The sequence below is a fragment of the Ambystoma mexicanum genome, chromosome 2p (genome assembly GCF_040938575.1).
Source record: "Ambystoma mexicanum isolate Mex_15411 chromosome 2p, UKY_AmexF1_1, whole genome shotgun sequence".
Lineage (NCBI taxonomy): Eukaryota > Metazoa > Chordata > Amphibia > Caudata > Ambystomatidae > Ambystoma > Ambystoma mexicanum.
Window position 1 is genome coordinate 882,229,603 of NC_090923.1, and position 20,163 is coordinate 882,249,765.

A 20,163-nucleotide genomic window follows, 5' to 3' on the forward strand; every position below is an offset into this window, starting at 1 on the left:
CATATGTAATGATTCTTATTTAGCTGGACACAGAGGCATACGTGCCACCAAGGAGCTACTCAAAGTTTTTTTCTGGTGGCCATCTCAGGAAAAGGACGTTGTATGCTATGTTTCTTCTTGTCCCATATGTGCACAATCCCAATATGTCCTGGAAAGCTCATCTGTAAACTCACTCAGCCTGAAATACCTGTATGGACATGGCATACAATTTCCACAGATTTTATCGTGGATCTGTAACCTTCCAAGGGGAATACAGTGATTATGGTCACCATTAATATGTTTTCTAGATTGCCACATTTCGTACCTTTAAAGAAACATCCTACAGTCAAAGAAATGAGCGAGATCTTCATCACCACTTTGTTTCGGCTTCATGGTATTCCCTCGGACATCATTTCAAATTGAGGTTCCCAATATACCTCTAATGTATGGACTACCTTCTGCAAATCATTTGGAATCAACCTTCTCTCTTTTCTGGATTTCATCCCAAATCCTATGGTTTGACTGAGAGAACTAATCAAACTATTAAACAATATCTATGGTGTTTTGCTTTGGCCTTTTGTGACAACTGGGCTTCCCTACTGCCCATAGCTGAATTTTCATACAATAATACCTACCTTTCTTCATTATCCATGTGCCCATTTTTTTTGTACTTTCGGTTACCATCCTCAATGGTTGCCTGTATCTGACACTACACACAGCACCAATGTCTCAAGGATACACAAAAAATTGCTTTGGATGGATCTATGTGATTACGGCGACCACACTTAATTGCGATGGCCCAAAATGCTGACATTTTTTAAATTATTTTTTTTAATTTAAACCCTCTTTACACCGCATAGATATGCGGGGGATACCGCCGCAGCTCACCCATATTTCTATAATATCTCATACCCCCCCACATATATATGTGGTGTAAAGGGGGTGTTTAAAAAAAAATAAAGTCAGCCATTACGGCTGTCGCAATTGGGCAACATTTTGGGCCATTTCCCATTGGACACCTAAAAAAGGCACATGCATCTACTAACTATTTAACGGATCGCAAACGTGTGGAAGTTCCCAGCTACAAGGAAGGAGATCGGGTGTGGCTTTCAAATTTGCCCTACCCAACAGCTGGAAGCGGGTAGATCCAGTGTTTCATTCATCATTGCTTAAACCATATATAGAAACCTCTGATCTTCGAGCATACAATTACCGCCACCTGGGAATGTACTTGATGCTTTGGAGTATGAAGTTGAAGACATCTGTGATTCTTGTTACCACTGTGGTCGTTTACAATACCTCATCCATTGGAAAGGATAGCCTGACAATAAAAGAACCTGGGAACCTGTTCAGAATGTTCATGCTCCCTTCATTGAAAATGTTTTCATGGCACCTACCCTTGGAAGCCAGGTGGAACACGGCTTGGACAGTGGCATGATTTGCAGCATCCCTGCAGTCTGTAACTCATCACTATGGCGATATTGGTGCTGCGTTCGCCTCGTCCACGATAGAGGAACGCGTTTGCTGCTCACGTAACGTGGCATCACGTACCTGGAACACAACCTTCATTCGATTCCATATGAAGGCTTTTTGGCTAGCATCCGATGTGTTGCAACTTCTCTCCATTGCGCTAATGCTAGTTTGCCCCTGGTAAGCCCTACTGGAGAAATCCTTCTATTTTTTGACTCCTTGCCTTTCCCCTTCTTCCTTGCTTCTCTCTGGTATACCCTGGCTTGCTCGTTTATCTCCTTTTAAGTCCTTATTCATTCCTGGATCTTCCTTCAAACGCCACCTTGCTCACTAAAACCTTACCTGCTGCAGGACCCGAGCAACTCACCTATCCGTCTGCTGACCACAAGGTAAGGCGTGATCTTGCTAATTACCTAGCTCCATCTGGAGGACCCTGTTAAAGATTGAGGGAGACTCACAGTACCCCTGAGGCAAACGAGTATGTTTCAGGTGTGTATTTCTATCTGAAAATGTAGTCACCTCATGAAGGGGAATTGAGAAGAACGCGTTTTTAAATCTATAAATGTAAAATATTTGGCCTTAGATGGGATGTTGCTTAATATTGTAGCAGGATTTGGAACTAAAGGAAACTCTGCTTCAATAATATTGTTTAGAGGATGGATATCCTGAATAAAGCTCCACAACCCACCAGTTGATTTCTTCACTGGTTACACAGCTGTGTTACATGGGCACTCGAATGGCAGCAATATTCCCAGCTTCATTAAAGCAGAAATAGTCTCAAAAAAACCTCCATCTGCTTCTCTGGACATGGGATATTGCTTTCCTCTTGGCAAGATTGCTCCTGGTTTCAGCTTACTTTTAACTGCTCCTGCTGCTTTCAATAGACCCATGTCATATGTATGGTGAAATATGTGGAAGGTACGGGTGAAACATGTGGAAGGAACGGGTGAAATATGTGGAAGGAACGGGCGAAGTATGTCGATGGAACGGATGAAAGGGTGAAGTAGGTAGATGAACGGGTGATGTGTTTGGAACCGGTGAAGTGGGTGGAAGCAGTGAAGTGGGAGGAACCAGTGAAGTGGATGGAACGGGTGAAGTGGATGGAACGTGTGAAATGGGTGGGACCAGTGAAGTGGATGGAACGTGTGAAGATGACATATGTGGATGGATGATGCATGGAGAAAGGATAACCTGGGTAGAACGAATGAAAGAAGCATTGCAATAAAATGGTTGGAGTGCACAAAATGATTGGAGTGCATAAAAGTGCATGGAATGATTTCGAGTGCATGGAATGATTTCGAGTGCATGGAACGGTTTCGAGTGCACGAAACAGTTTCGAGTGCATGGAACGGTTTCGAGTGCATGGAACGGATTGGTGTGCATGGAAAGGGTTGGTGTGCATGGAACGGATTGGTGTGCATGGAATGGATTGGAGTGCATGGAATGGATTGGAGTGCATGGAACAAATTGGAGTGCATAGAATTGTGTGACTTAAATGGAATGGTTTGGAGTGCATGGAACTTTGAAAGGGCATGGAAAAGAACAGTTTTGAGTGCTTGAAATGGTCGTAATGCATGGAACAGTTGGAGAACATGGAACGAATGGAGTACATGGAACTATTGGAGTGGGCCTGATCTCAAACACCTAATGTAAACCACCATATCACATCTCCACGCTTACTCTCTTCTTTACACCACCGCTCAACTAGAACAAAGCGATACTATGACACCATTCGGTATAGCTGTTCTTATACCATTATCTACCTCATACTCCCCATCACTCTAACTAAACACTCCTGGTTACACACCCTCAAGCCTAGGTGTTCTCCTCAGGCCTAACGCAGCCAGAATTGGTTTGGATAAAAACCTGCCAGAACGAACACATACTCTTGATCTCTCAAGCACCACACCTACCACTAAGAAGCAGCTATCACACGAATGCCACACCAGCTGCACACATATCCGGTGCTCACACCACCTTTGACTCTCTCTGTTGTCTCTACTGACTTCAACTTTGGTTCCCGAGGACGTTCAACCTACCAGCGCCTTGAGACCATACCAATGGTACATAAGGTGCTATATAAATGTAAAGAAACATAACATAACATAACATATATACTTTTAGTCCATAAAATATTTGGCACTTTTTCTAAATCTTCCTGGAAAATTAAGTTTCTTTTTTACGATTGCCATTCTCGGCGGTATTTCTCTATTCCACACTTTAATCCAATAAGTGAGATTTATGAAAAATACTAATTCATCATCTGAATAATCCTTAAAAAGATCCTTGCTGTCAAGTCTGTTAACCTATATCCTGCACTGAGGGCTATCATTGCTCTCCACCCTCTCCCCTCATCATTTGTTCCATGGGCAACCACTGTTTATTCTCTGACCACTGCTGCTTCTAACTCTAAGTGGATAACCTGTCCTTCTTCATCATCCATATGATAACCACGTTAATAAAACAGTCACTTCATACAAACATATTTCTGGGTCTAAAGGGACTCCTCGTCAAGCCTTCTGGCCTGTAAAGGCTAATATAAATTTGTTCCCATGCATATAATGTAACCCTAGAGTGGAACACACTATTCCTTTGTCAGTAAAAGATATTGTCATGTTAAGTTTTGTCATCAGGTTACTCTCGAATATATTAACTGGTGTCTGCTGAGAACACAATAATGGCATAGATGTGTTGTGTTCTCCTATAGAGATTGGTAATTCACCTGTAAAATAAACTAAGCTCATCAGTCGAGAGAATCCCTGCACATTCATGGCAATGACTGTCATTGGATATTTTCCCTCACAGACAAAGGAACAAGTTGTTCCAGTGTCTACAAGAAATGAAAATGTCTTGCCTCCTATCGTTACCTTGAGCCTTGGTTCCTCTTGGGGGTCTGGTGTCACTGATAGTACTGAACACATCAGGTCGCTCTGTGGGCTGTCCTATTGTGAATATAGAATAATCCCTGCACCTGTGAAAGGATTTCCTCCTACCATGGTCACACTCCCTATTCTAGGTGTGGGTATTTGCAGGACTCCTGCAATCATATTCCATTGTGGTACCATGCCTTGTTGTGTCTGTGCTTGCTGAGTCTTGTCTGTTGTGTTTGTATAGGCACTTGCTGTGATTGCCCTTGTGGTGGTTGCATTTGTAAAGGAGTTTGCTGTATTTGCTGTGTTTGATGTGTTTGTGGCGCACGTGCCTGATGGTGCGTGTGATCCTGGGCATAATCCTCTGTGGTTCTGTATTATATTGTGGCACATTTCCCACCACCCCTCCTGAAGTTTGCTAATTTTGCTGCATGCCCCCTCTACTTCTACATGTTCCGTCTATAGGGCCCATCCTCCCACAATTACTACATTGTTGCGACTGTCTGCCATTAAATCCTCCTCCTCCCTGAGGGTTTTGAAATCCACCTCGTCCTCCCCTAGATCCGTCCCCTCTCCCTCCTGGCCAGAAACTGTACTCACTCTGATCCATAGGGTACACTACATTGCTTTGCTGCGCTGGTCGTATGTCTTGTGTTGTCACACCTTCATTAATCAATACCGCTCCCTCTATGGCAAATTTTGACAATTGTTTCTGAACTATATTTGCTTCAATTGCCAATGATGTACAACAGTCAATTGTATTTCAGGTCATGGCTTCGCTTCCAATTCCTACCTGTTTCTTCATCTGCCGTTGCACTGGCTCAGGCAGTCCCTGGCATAAATTGCGGTACAATAATGCCACTGTTTTATCCCATGGTTACCTCATTGCCATCTCTCTTGAATATCTTGAATAAAAACAACAGGATCTTCATCCTCACCCATTTTCCTAGTCATAATCGCACCCATGGCTGATGTATCGGGATATTGAAACCTGAGCGTCCGCCATACATCTGCTCTGCAATTATTGAATGGCGCTCCATTGTGTGTTGTGTTTTGTGCAGTCACACTCGCATACCCTGCTCGTTTCCAAAAGTCGTTAGCCCTCTCCCCTAGAATGGCTGCTAGCAGGCATTTTATGTCACCTATTGCTAATGTCATTCCTGATGTCATTCTCTTTAACTCATAAATCAATTTTCCTGCACCTAAAGTCAAACTAAGTAATTTACATTTCAAATGATCCTTGTCCATTTGTGGGCACAGTATTTATTGTGGTCATCCTCCCCCATTCTATAATAATGGTAATTGTGTAAATCCTGGTCCATAATCATATCCCCCTACACTTCTTGTTTCCCAGGTGTGGCTGGCCTCACCCGTTCGTCTCTGTCCTGGCAGTGACCATAATCTGCTTACATAAGGCAGTGATATATTCCCTGCACTGCACGATCATACTTGTGGTCGCTCAGTGTATGGTATCAGTTCTGCTGTTTTGTCTTTAGGGTCCTCTAAGTCTGACCATTTTACCAATTTTTCTAAACTTGAGTCTTACAAAAAACCGCATGCTCCCTCCCTTTGTGCCTTCTCGTTTTCCTCTCTTTCTTTGTCTGACATCATTATGTCCCAACTTGTATGACTTTTGTCCATTTCCGCATCATCAAGATCTAGTCTATTTAAAGACAGCGATCTATGTTTGTCTGTTATTACGTCATCTGACCTACCTCCTGTTTCCCTCGATAAAGATCCTTCGACATTCTCTTTGGTTTTATACCCATCTTTATCCCTTATTTGCCAATATAAATCCCCAATCCTTTTCCCTACGTTTTCTGTTTCATGCTCGTCAGCCCATGTTTGTACTCTCAGTATCCCTTGAAACTCCCTGTGGGGCTGTTGTGTCCCTCTCTCTTCCTCCCATTGTTCTCTTACTATGCCTGTATTGAATATATGATATATTTCATTATCCCTTTGTCCCCTACTCATGTTCATCTTTTCTTCCCTTCTCTTCAGCTCTCTCATCTCTTCTTCATCTTGCCTTCTTTGTAACCTACATCCTTTCAATCTCTGTGTTTCTATCTCCTCTCATTTCTTCTTGTAATCTCTCCTATTCTTTCCTTGCCTCATACCTTCTTTGTTCTTCCTTTCGCTTCCTCTCTTTTCCTTGTATGTTTTCTCTTGTTTTCTTTCTTTCCTTTCTCGCTCTTCTCTTTCTTTAACCCATCAATGCTCTTGTCATCTAAATTGAGTAATATCTGTCCTCCCATCCATTCATTCTGTACTATCGTCACTTCCTTAGTCTTGTCCTTCACTTCTCTTTGTCTCTTTGCTTCTTCCTCTATCTCTATCTCTATCTTGATGTCCTTTCTATCATCACGCTGTTTATTTTCATCGAGTATTGACATATGTTTGTGTTCTCCATTTTTTTTATTCTCTTCCACATTGTCCTCTCTGTTATAAGCGTGGGGCTCGTATGTCAGATTAACATACCTCGCTGCTGTTTCAATTCCTTTAAAGGATCAAATCCCTGGTTCTCAGTGTCTGCGCTCTTGTTTTCAGAAGGGGAAAGAGGAGCCGGAAGCGTTACATCCTCCTCTTTATGCTGATTAAGCATCCACCCCTTCTCAGGCAGATCTTCTTTCTCACTCTGGTACATCTTCCATGCCTTAGAAAGGGTCAACTTTTTCTGTAACTTCTTCCCTTTATATGTAGCAGGCAAGTATGTTGTGATATGTCGCAATACTGTTTTAGACAACAAGTCTTCTTGAGGCTATCCCATAAGTATTTGTCATCATCATGTTTATTTTGGATATGCATAAAAAACTATCCATAACAGCAGTACAAAATACAAAAATACATATCAATTATAACACATTAAAGCATGTGATCATAAACATCTTGCTGAAATAGCAGCTAAGAAGAATATCAAACAAAGATCATTAAAAGGGTGTACATAAACTAATTTCAAGGCGATATACTTTGCAGTAATTTCTAGAGATAAAGTGCTGTTTTCAGCTATGTGAGTAAGGACCAACCCACACGTGGTTAATCCACCCACAACAGATATATTAGGGCTGGATGATACTATGCAAAGCCCAATTCCTGCAGTAGAGGTCATATATGCCATCCTTTGGCTTGTGCATAAGCAGAACAAACGAAAACCAAATGTGCCAGGTCCTCGTAAGGTGCTTCGCACACCGGGCAGGATCAGTCTGCACCCCCCAACCCTGCACCACACTGTCACAATAGCCCTTAGGGGAATACAGTTAAACCATGCCCTCGATATGAGAATGCGATCCGCGAGTAACTCTGCCCATAGCAAGTAACGCTGGACGCCCGGGACATGATTGTCATTTACCCACGGCTCTTTGGTTTCAATATTTCTGTACTTTCTCTATCCATTCTTACAGACTAATAGAAGAAGGCAGTCCATTGGTTTATCTCTCTCTGAGAGAGCATACTACAGGGTGGGTACAGGTGTGTGATGTAAATCACACCTTTGCTGTTTCATTTCATGATATGGGACTGCCATGGGTCCCTACCTCCCGTGTCCTTATCTATCGGGAATATGATCAGTTTGTGAGTGACTGACGGTTTACTTTTAGCCCATAGCCTGAGCCAGTGCAATTCTGGCTGTAGGGAGACCATGTCCCCGATTGGTGTGCAGCCCAATTTCAAATGTACTCCAAAAGTCGTATCTGAAGCTGGCAACCCCAGCAGATTCTTAAGGAATTGATTCTCCAGAGTCTGTACCGCACAGACATTTGAATAGCCCCACAATTCCATCCCTAATCAGACAATAGAGCCCGCTTTACCCTTGTACAGCTGCAGCAATGGATCAATTGGTTTAGCTCTAAACATAGACATGGCCCTGGAGACCCCACCCAAAGCCTGCTTAAACTGCCAGGCCTGTTTGGGTACATGGCTGTGGCGACAAAATTAGAGAATCTGACCCCCAAGTATTTAAAGAAATCGACCCTGGGGATAACACTGTTCCTGCAGCGCATGGCCCTAAAATTGATGCTCAGTCTCCCCTTCCAACAAACCATCACTGCCGACTTTGCTGCATTTACCACCAGATCCATCCCCTCTATAAAGTTAGCGTAGTCCGAGATGAGGGCCAGCATAGCTCTTGGTGTACGGGCCATCATAACAGAGTCGCCTGCATACACTAGGAGCGGTAAAGGCTGGCTGCCCATCTTTGGTACATCTGGAGAAGATTTTATGAGGTGCTTGTGGAGACCATTTATATAAACTCAAAAAAGTGGGGCTCCAGAATACACCCCTTGCGTACCCCCAGTGCAGTGCCCATTAGTACCACTCCTGGCACATGCCTGCGTGGAACCATGCAACCGGGCCAGAAGGTTTACCAGGGCCCGAGGGCAATTCATGAACCTGAGCCATGAATGCCAAATAGATGGGGTCCCCTTTCAAATAAATTGAATGTGCTATTACCAAGTAGAGGTTGAGTACCTGCTCAGCTGTTCCCAACCCTGGCTGAAATCCTAACTGAACCGGAGAGAGGACCCCACTGATCACGACCCAGTCCTCTAGTCGAGCCAAAATGGCATGACCTAATATTTTAAACAGAGAATCCAAAAGTGATATGGGTCTGCACGAAGCAGGAGAAGCACAAGATCCCTTCTTGTAAATTGGCTGGATAAACGGCATGGACCATGAGGGTGGGATGTTCCCACCCAGACATACTGCATTAAACTCTTGTGTTAGTACTGGGGCCTAGAGGTCTAGAGTCATAACAAATACATCAGCCGGGACATTATCCAGACCCAGAGCTCGGTAACAACGCTGGCAACCTATAGCCTTCATATTTAGTCCACTGAGAAAACAATACTTGCCTCCTTGCCCGTCCCTTCGCTATGTCTCGGACTGCCCCTGGTCGCTTGCCCGTCTTCATCAGCCCCTCTCCCTGCACTATATAGGGTGGAAAAGTGGTCGATAAAGGCCTTATCCGATACATTATTAATCGGGGTATACATATTAAATGTATAATAGGGACCCCTCTGGGCAATCTCCCAGAAAAATTTGGAATCATTATCCCTACCACACAGGCTTCCCATACTTCTTCTTAAATTGCCCTTTTTCCAGTGGCCAGAGTTTTGTTATAATGGTATCTAGTTCCTGCACTACTCAGAGCAGAAGGTTCTTCCTAGCTCTGGTGCACTCAGAGTCGAACCACCCCCCACATTCTCTTTCCTTCACATTTACCTTGGGTACAAGAAAACACATGAGAGAGCTGGGTCAGCATAGCTCCAAACTCCTCTGGGATAATATAACTTTCCAAATTCCCTGACAGCAAATTCTCAAGTCTGCGTGAGCTTGATTGGACTGCCTTTCTTAGTAGATCCTCCTTCTTTTCTTCCCTCCATTTAAGCCTACGCCGGGTTGTATCTATGGACACTTCTGAGGGATACACTTGGCTCAACATGACCACCCTTGGAGCTAAATCGATCTCAAGCTTGATGGGAAAATGGTCGCTACAGATGTTATCCACCACACCAAATCCTTTTATGAGGCCCCTGTGCTCAACTGGCACACAGAAATAGTCAATAGTTGAGCTACCCATATTAGAAGAAAAAGTAACCCTACCTGGAATGTCCCCACCCAGTCACCCAATTACTGCCCGCAGTCTCCAGTCATAGAGATAGTGCCAGAGGTGCAGCCCTTCCACACAGAGCCTACTATTCATCATAATGGGAGGGGATATCCCTGCCACAACATCTTCTATGTTATCATACAGAGTAAGTATTTTATTAGTCGTGGCCTTCATCCATTCCGTGTGATACTCCCTTATTTTGGGTGTACAACTTGGCAGTATCCTGCATAGATGTAAAAGGGGAGTCTCCCCCATGGTGACAAGTCGATTTCGACTGTCAATACTTACCAGATCTTTTATTCTTGTATTCACTTTATTAAATATTCCACACTGATTGATTTGAGCAAGCACCATCAATCACCACTCAATACCTGAAAACCTTGTTTTTTAACCAATTTAAAAAATCAATGCAATGGTGTTCTTTTTATCCCTTTGTTTACAATTCCTATCAGTTATTGCTGTCTCGTTGTTTTATTATTGACATTTTAAGAATCTCTTCTTTATTTATTTATTATTCTCCTTTGGTTTTTATCCTCGTATAATATAGATTATAGCAGTATAACAGCAGCGGATTGCCTGTGCAACATTGTATAACATGTTGCTACATAGACCCCATGATTGGTTGGCATTCTCTAGAAACCTTGGACTTTCGGCTCATTTGCAGCACGTTAGCAAAACAAAACCCATGTGCAGAGAGCAAGATCAGACTACTACCCAGTTGCCTAGTGAGTAAATCATCACTATTCGGTCAGGCCCCAAGCCAATGCTTTTTCTTTATAGTTGACCTTTCAGCCTGTTCTCTGTTCTGGGACTTTCAAGGGAGTGTAGGTACACCATTATCTTCATCAATAGCTTAATGAATAGCCCTTGTTTTCAACTTCTGAGTCACGTGTGAGGAGACCACAATTTTATCAATTTCGACCTCTTATTTAATGCTATTTAATTCAATTAAGCTGGGTGTCATTACTCCTCTTGGCTTGCTCTTCCTCACAGAAGCTTTTTGCGTCCTTGATTGTCCAGTACTTGGCACTTGCAGATGATTTCTTCTTCGCTTAATCTAAGAGAAATATGTTTTACATACATGGTTTATCCTCTTGAATCCATTTCTGCCTTGCAATTATTTCTTGATGTGGCATCCTTGATCCCAGGCCAATAGACCTCTCTTTATTTCTTACTTGAAGCTCATTTTCCAGCATCTCCTGACTCTGCAGCCTTGGTATACCTCTGAGGTAACTTGATTGGTTTCCACACAAGTCCAGCGTCCATCTTTTTCTCATGGCAGTTTCAATCATGTTATATTTTCATCTGCAGCAAACCTCTATATATGTCTTATCTACCTTGCATGTCTGCGTATGTACATTCACTTCATCTCTACTCACTAATTTCTTTGGTGCACATGATTTCTGCATATTCGATTAGATGTTTCTCTTGTTGCTTTAGTTACATCTTTATTTTGTAAGTATTTACATATTGTTTCAGTGCGTCTTCATTTCTTTCCTTCATGACGTCACTCTGCCCTTGGCAATTTCACTTATAGCTCTTCGATATCCAATGGCGTAAAGCCCTTGTTTACTATTCTTAGAGAAGCAAAGCTTCACCCTACTGATGATGTCCATCCAGACCAAAACATGTGTCTGGGGTTGCTGTTGATACTCTTGTTCAGAGGAGAATTGCCTAGATTTTCGGTGCTGAACTGCCCTACGGCAGGACAAAGACTGATATGTTTTGGATATTTCTCCTCTGTGAAAGATAGTGAGCTAAAGAATCTGAGTAAGGATCTCGTAACCAGGACTAATGTCTGGCAGAGTGACTCCCAGGACCTCACTTGTTAATGTGCAATGGTGTGTGCAGACATCCTTCCACCCTTTCAGTGCAAAGACACATTCCATACGGTTGTCTAAGTGCATATTGTTTCTCATACACTCAATGCAGTATTGCGAAAATACCTGGGGTCCCACATAGGGCTCTTCTCCTGCTGTTCCAATATGATGGAGGTGAGGAGGCGAGAGCTAGGGATGACGTGTCCATCTGCTCCTCTATACAAACCAAGGCTGTAATGCTGACAGGCACTGTAATACCAATTTGTGCAAGAACAAAGGTCATTTGCTTGGTTCAGAATCAAGGATGTTGCAGTAAGAGTAACTACATGGCTCAAAAGGAGTCGAAGAGGATAAGCTACATATGCAAGACATGTTTCTCTTAGATTGAGTAAAGGAGTGAACAGTTGCGAGTGCCAAGTATTATTCAGTTAAAAATGCAAAACACACATGCGGAACCGAGCAACCAAGTCTCCAGAGGCCTAGGAGAGTAATAGCACCCAATATAATTGAATTAAATAGGACTAAATAGAAGGGCAAAATGGACAAATTCATCGTCTCCTCACATGTGATTCAGGACTGGAAAAGTAGGCCTATTCATAAGGCTCCGGGCGAAGATAGCAATGTAAGTTCACTCCCTTTAAAGTTCTGAGGAAGAGAACAGACAGCAAGGTCAGCTACAAAGAAGAAGCCTTGGTTTAGGGCCTAACTGATGAGAGATGGTAGGCTAATTAGCTAAGAAAGACAGTTGTCTGACGTTGTTCCCTCGCACCTGGGTCTTGTTGCTTATGTGCTGCTAACAAGCTGAATGTCCAAGGTTGGTAAGAGAGTGCCAACCAGTCATGAGGACCTATATAATGGTGGACCATATGTTGCTGCACGGACCTATCTGCTGATGATATTACTTTTTTATCTGTATTTTACATAGTTTGAGGTGGTTCAAGGAGTGCCTATCAGATGATGATACTAACACACTTATACAGACCATATGTATACGTGTCCCTTAACAAATCCCTCCACCCAGTAGGTTTTTACTGTTAGATGATTTCATAGCTGACGCATTTCGAGTTATGAAACCTTTTGTGTAACAGAAATGAATTGAGAGTGTGTGAGCTTCAATTTTTGTGTTCACCAGGTTTCCCTATTTTTATTGAATTTATAATAAAGTAGTATTTTGACAAATTCTTTGATTATGCCTGGTTCTTTGGGCCTGAGATCATTTATTGTGGTAATCCCATTCGGCACTTGGAACGCTCCAGGTACTATTGCTCACACCCTGACACAGCCCTTTCCATGCTCCACTCTGCTATATCTTATACTCTTGATGTTCTTGCCCTTGTCATGAGAATCTGCCTGAAGCCCAAAGCCAAGTGCAACTCCTGGTACGACTCAGACCTCGTCACCCTCAAACGCAAGTGTAGGGCGGCTGAGAGGAAATGGCGTGCTTCCAGTACATCCTCTGACAAATTGGCCTGCCGCCTGCTCCCAAGGCAATACTGGCTCTCGGTCCGCACCAAGAAGAGAGCTCACATCCAAGCCTGCGTCTCTATGGCATCTAACAACTTGGCCGAACTCTTTAAAATCTGCAAGGAACCGGCCAATCCTGCTGCAGTCTCTACCTCTCCTATCCCCTCCCAGGCTCTCTGCACAGCTCTGGCTTCTCATTTCATCTCTAAAACTCAGGACATACTGTCCTCTCCCCCTCCTCCCTCTACTCCCTGTTCTTCCTCTGGCCACCTCTCCTCCCTCCTTTTCTGCCTTTCCCCTGTTCTCACCAGACAAGGTTTCTAGACAAGTCGGATCTATGAAAGTCTTGTCAAAACAGGTTCACCCATGTTCCTCCAACACCGTCAAGGACCACATTGACACCATGGTTCCTGCTCTGGCAAACTTCTGCAACCATTCCTTTGCAACTGGAGTCTTCCCTTCCCCTCTGAAGCACTCCCTTGTGCTCCCTCTTCTTAAGAAACCCTCTGCCGACCCGTCCTGCCTGGCTAACTATTGCCCAATCTCCATCACTCCTTTCCTGGGCAGACTCCTGGAAAAGCTGGCCATCTCCTAGCTTAATCTTCACACTGAATCTGTTGGTTGTCTTCATGACCATCAATCTGGCTTCAGAGCTGCCAGAAGCACGGAAACTCTTCTCCTGAACATCCGTGAAGACCTGCTCTCCAACCTTCACTCCAACACCCCCTGTGTCCTCATCTTACTTGATCTCTCTTCTGTCTTTGACACAGTCAACCATGCCATCCTACTCAACTGTCTCCGTGATAACCTGGATATCACCGATCAGGCCCTAGCTCGGCTGGCTTCTTTCCTCTCCGATCGACCCTCCCAGGGGAACTTGGGTCCTTCCTCTCCTCTATCTCTACCTGGAGTGTTCCCCAGGGGTCTAACCTCTCTCCCTGGCTGTTCAACCAATACCTGGAACTTCTTGCCCACCGCGTTGCTGCTCTCTGCCCCAACTTTCAGTGCTATGCAGATGACACTCAGCTCATTTTCAGGCTCCCTTCAGCCACCTCTTCTCCTTCTCTCGTCTCTGACTGTCTGTCTGCTATCCAGGAGTGATGTGTCACCAATGATCTCTACCTTGATGCCAGTAAAACTGAGATTCTGCTCATTGGCACACCCACTTCCTACTTTCCTATCAGTCTCTGGCCAGCCTCTCTTGGCCCTCTTCCTGCTCCCACCATTGAGGCTAAAAACCTTGGGGTCATCTTTGACTCCACACACTCCTTCTCTCATCACATCTCTGACGTCTCTAAGAAGTCACACTACCAGCTACACCTCCTCAGAGGTATTCTTCCTTTCCTCTCCTTCCCCCAGAAGCTCACTGTCTCCAGGGCTCTGGTTCTCCCTCGGCTGGATTACTGCAACAGCCTCTTTCTAAATCTGCCTGCCTCTACTCTCCGCCCTCTGAAACTCATCCAAAACAGGACTGCAAGACTTGTCTTTGGCCTCAAGCCCAGGGATCTTATCTCTCCAGGACTGAAATTTCTGCACTGGCTTCCAGTGACTGCGAGGATTAAGTGCAAAACCCTCTGCATTGTCCACAAGGCCTTCTGGTACCTGGGGCCTCAATACCTCCAACTCTCTCTTCCTAAATATCTTCCCTTCCCCCACAGTTGCAACACATGCACTGCCCCCCTGCCAACACTTGCACTTGGAGCTGTTTCTGTATCCCTACAGCCCCCTACCAGCACTTGACACCTGATGTCTGTACTTACCCTTGCACCTGCCACCAGCTGGGCGCATTTCTTATTATTGTTCTTATGTATTGTTTTATTTATTTACTGTTATCCTACGTACTGCACTTCCTCTCTCTCTTCCCTCCCTACCCTGCACTTGTTCAATCTCAATGTGACCTGACCTAGTAAGATTGTTGTCTCTGTCTTTCCTCTTTTCCCCTCCCTTGCCTTGTCGCGCTTTGAAACACTTGTGTATAGGCGCGTTATAAATGCCATATCATATCAATGTAGGCACACACGCCTGTGAGCTGGGGACGGGGTGGGAAAGGTTTTGCGATTGTATCTTCTGGCACACCAGCCAGGGTCAATGCCTTTTTTTTTAGCATTGCAGGAGGGTGCGCTGCCATTTTGCCCTTTGGAATCTGGATTTATTATCCCAGTTGAAAAGCTGTCTGGTGGCACCTCCCTCAATTGGGGGGATTGTAATGTACACAGAAGCAATAAACCAACAGCACTTGGCAGAGGGAAGCTACAGTTTAGATAAGTTGATCTTGTCAGTGAATAATTTCCGCTGCCAACCAGCCGCGCTACCAGGAACATCTATAACTATATGCAGAGCTTTCTCAAGAACGTGCCCTCACATGTGTAGTCCTTGCCTTGGCATTCTGCCTGCCAACTTGAGAGTTTAGTGAGCAGTGCCTGCTCCAAGTGTGCAATTAGTCAAACAAACTTAGCTTGTCGCATATGAATGAGACACGGAAATTATGTGAATGCTGAATATCTATGTCACTTGTCTGCCTCGGCCAATCAAAGCCCCATTTGAAGGGAAACTGACATTAGTCTGAGCAAAAGCTCCAAGGAGGCCATGTACAGTGGCCATGTACTGTGGAACTTTGCTCCCCTGCATACTTGCCAGATTTGGAAGAATCCCTGATCTAGGCGGGGTCATCGTGGGCAAACTCGTTCTCACATCCAGCCCTTTGGCAGCATGAGTGCATTATAACCTTGCCAAGTGGTTATGAAACCCTTGGTGCAACCCAAACAGCCTTTGGAATTGGTTGCTATTCTGCAAAACACAGGGAGGCTCCTTTTCTAAGTCTCTAGAGTGTAAACAAACGCGAAGCAGGCGAACAGGCGTTGCACCTGTCTTTGTTCACGTTTCGGCGCATGTTAGTGAACTTTGCAGGGGTGAAACTAACAGAAGTTCCGTTTTTAACCTCCACTTCCCCTCCAGCTGCAAATACACTCATTTGAAAGGCGACAGAGTGTGGTAAATCAGGGAATAAAAGCAAGGCCCACTGCTTTTACCCTTAGATTTAACACACTGTCCCTTTTTGCAGCAATGACAAGTTGTAGGAGGGGCACGGAGCAGGGATTATTCTTTTTTAAAAACGCAAATTGCAAGCAGGGGACTGTTAAACACTCACAGGGCGTGGGCGGGCCGTACTCAATCACGACACGGAGCCACAGTATCAGGCAACCTATCTTTATTAATATAAAGCGGCAACTGCCGGAGAACCCCCTTAGCCCGTCCGTAACCCCAACATCATGTCCTTTCTTCTTCCGCGTGTGGGCCTCGACCAGGCCCCACCCACATAACGATGTGGACTTGCGGACATATCCCCCCTTTTTAGCATCAGCGTCCTTACCCCATTTCTTCTATGAGACGGAGTGGCTTCATGCGGCTCCTCTGCGGTCGCCTTGAACTTCTGGGGGTTGTCTATTCCTACGCTGGATGTGCAGTGTTCCGCTCTCCTTCGGACTCCTCTCCATCTCCTTGGTACGGTTCGTCTTGCATTCTTTCTTCCTCAGTTTCACTGTTCAGTTCCCCTGCCACGCGTTTAAAGTATGATACGTTTCGGGTCACTGATGAGCAGTCATTTCCTTGTGCGGTAATCATCGTAACTTTCTTGTGGGTTACAATGGAGGTCATTACAACCTTGGTGCTAAGTGCACCAACTTTACCACCATGGTGTAAACTCGGTTTACACCATGGTGGATGGCGGATTTACCGCCCCATTCCGAGGTGAGTGGGGCGGTAAATCCTCATTTTCCCATTTTCTCTTCCCCATTCCCATTTTTGCCCCATAGGGCATAATGGGAGTGGGGAAGGCGCTAATTACGCCGCTGTAAATTACGGCGGCGTAATTAGCACCATGGCGGGTTAGCGCCATGGATTTTAACGCCTGCTAAAAGCAGGCGTTAAAATCAGAATCAGCCGTTAAGGGTTAACGGTGGCGTTAACCCTTAACGCCTGAGTTGTAATGAGGGCCAATGAGTGGGGTAGGTGCGAAGGTGGCATCTTCTTTCCTCGTCTTCGGTTGTCGAAGCCATACTTCATCTCTCAACTGCACGGGCGCCTCCCGAGCTTGTCTCTTGCGGTCTGCAACCTCTTTCAACTTTGCCTTGGCTGTTTCATCATTCTCTTTGGATTCTTGTTCCAGCGTTGTCATTTTCGGTGTCCTTGGATATTCTGGTAGTATCGTTTTAACTGGTCTTCGAAACATTAAGTCCGCAGGGCATATCCCTGTCGTGCTGTGGGGTGTGTGCCGGTACTCTCTCAGCAATTGGTTGAGGGCCTGTTCGAAAGATTTGTTATGGATGCTTGCTATCTGGAGAGTTCTTTTGATGCTGGCCATGAATCTTTCAACCATGCCGTTTGCCTGCGGCCATTGCGGGGTGATCTTGCGGTGTTGGAACCCCATGTATTTGGCAAATTTGTGAAAATCGTGACTTGCGAATGTGGGGCCGTTGCCCGATTTTATGATTTTGGGGATCCCATATGCCGACAGCATTCGGTCCAGAGCCGGGATGACACTGGCCGCTGCGCTGCTTTCCACTATCTGCGCATCTGGGAAGCGTGAGTGTTTGTCTATGAGAACCACCACATGGGTGCCATCTCTGAGGTGTCCAAAGAGGTCCACTTCTAGTTCCTCCCACACCTGCTTGGGCAACAGTGACATTTGTAATGGGTTGGGGTGTGGCGGTGGCGCTACCTGCGCTCAGATGTGGCATTCCCCCACAATGTTGTCTACAAGCTTGTCGAGTTGTGGAAACCAGACTTTTTGTTGGAGGAGGCGCTTGGTAGCTACCACTCCTCTGTGACCCTCGTGTGCCAGGTGCACTGTCCTTTCCCGGAGTTCCTTCGGGATCACTACTTTACATCCTTTGAGCACTATGTGATCCTCAACCACTGTTAGTTCATTGCGCACCTGATCGAGCCATTTGACGTCCTTGCGTACTGTTTCAGTTTCGGACCTGGCTTGTTGTCTCATGAGTGTTTTCTTGTTGGATTGTAGGCAGTGCCTCACGATTCGGAGGGCTGGATCCTGTTCCGAGTGTGTGGTCAATTCCGGCCACCCCACCGGCAGTGGCTGCAAGTGATGTATTACATAGTTTATATATGCATCCGCTATGGAGGGTTGTGATTCTGCTAGTCCCGTGGGGTGTCGGGATAGGTAGTCCGCAGGATTTTCGTCCTTTCCCGGTCAGTGTACCACCTTGAACTTGTAGTCCTGTAGACGTAAACCCCACCTGGCTATCCTCGGGGACATTTGTGCTCTTGGATCGCCATAGATAGTTAGTAGTGCCTGATGGTCTGTCACTATTGTGAATTTCTTGCCAAACAGGAACAAGTGAAAATACTTGCACACCCACACTACTGCCAAGCTCTCCTTCTCTGCTTGGGAGTACGCCTGCTCTGTGGGGGTGAGGCTCCGGCTGGCGTAGGCCACGATGTAGATGTTGGATGGGTCCATGGGGTCTTTCTGGGTGAGTATGGCGCCCAGTCCTACCATGCTGGCATTGACGATTATTTCGGTGTCTCTCTGGGCGTCGAAATACGCCATATCTTCCGCATGTGATATGGCATTTCTGATGTTCTTGAATGCCATCTGACATTCCGTGGACCAGGTGAAAGGAGCGTCTTTGCGGGTGAGTAGGCGTAGCGGGTTGCTTATGGTGGCGTAGTCCTTTAGGTATCTGGAGCAATAGCTGGCTAGCCCTAACAATGAGCCTAGATCTGACGTGTTTTTGGGGGGTGGGCCGAGTTCAGCGCTTTGACTTTGTCCGGGTCTGGTCGCATCCCTTTTTCTGAAAAAATGTGACCAAAGAATCTCAGCGCTCCTTTGGAGAATTCACACTTTGTTTTATTTAGTGTAGGTCCTGCTTCTTCTAGGGCCTGACACACCCTGTGTAGTGCTCTGTCATGTTCCTCCTGTGTCTTGCCATATACGAGTACATCATCTGAATAGTTCAGGCAGTTGGGGACGTGTCTGATCACCCTGTGTATCTCCTCCTGGAATATCTTGGCTGCCGACGAGATGCCAAAACTAAGTCGTTTATACTGGAATAGGCTGAGGTGGGTGACGAATGTGGTGATGTACCTGGATTCTGGGGCTATTTCTATCTGGTGGTAACCCTTCGTTAAGTGCAGTTTCGAGAAGACTTTCGCCCTGTGTAAGAGGTGGATCATGTCCGTTATTCGGGGTGACTGGTGTCTTTCCCTTTCAATGGCTACGTTGGCTCTGCGCATGTCGACACACAGACATATGGATCCGTCAGGGGATTTTTTTGGGACGGGGACAATGGGTGATACCCAAGGTGTGGGGCCCGAGACGGGCTCGATCATGTTAATTTTGATGAGTTTGTCCAATTCCTCCTCCACTTGCCTTTGAATGTTGATCGGTATGCAGCGATAATGTTGGGCTACCGGTTTTACCTGCGGGTTGATGTGTAAGTGCACCTTTCTGTTTTTCAGTTTGCCGAGGCCTCTGAACAGCTTGGGGAATGTTTGCTCAATGACTGCAGGCTTGGCGAAGTATTTATGGGCCATCAGTTGATATAGTATATGTACTAGTCCCATGTCTACTGCAGTGCGAAAACTCAGGATGCACCCGCTGTTGGCTTCCATTTTGAGCATGTGCAAGGGAATTTTTGCTGCATGTTCCTTGTGGGTGCACCAGGCCGTCATCACGCCCTTGCATGGTAGTGGAGTTGTCGCTCCATATGGGCAAATGTCTACTGTGGTCTGCTTGATCTTCGATGGTGGGGTGAGCGACTCATATGCTTGTTCGCTTATGATATTCACTGTTGCTCCTGTGTCAATTAGGAATTTTAGTGGGGTATTGTTGACGTGCAGCGTGAGGATTGGGCTGTGTTGGGTGGCCGTGTTGTTGTTGAGTGCCCATACATACCACGTCTTCCTCTGGTCATCTTCTGAAGATGGTGTCTCACTA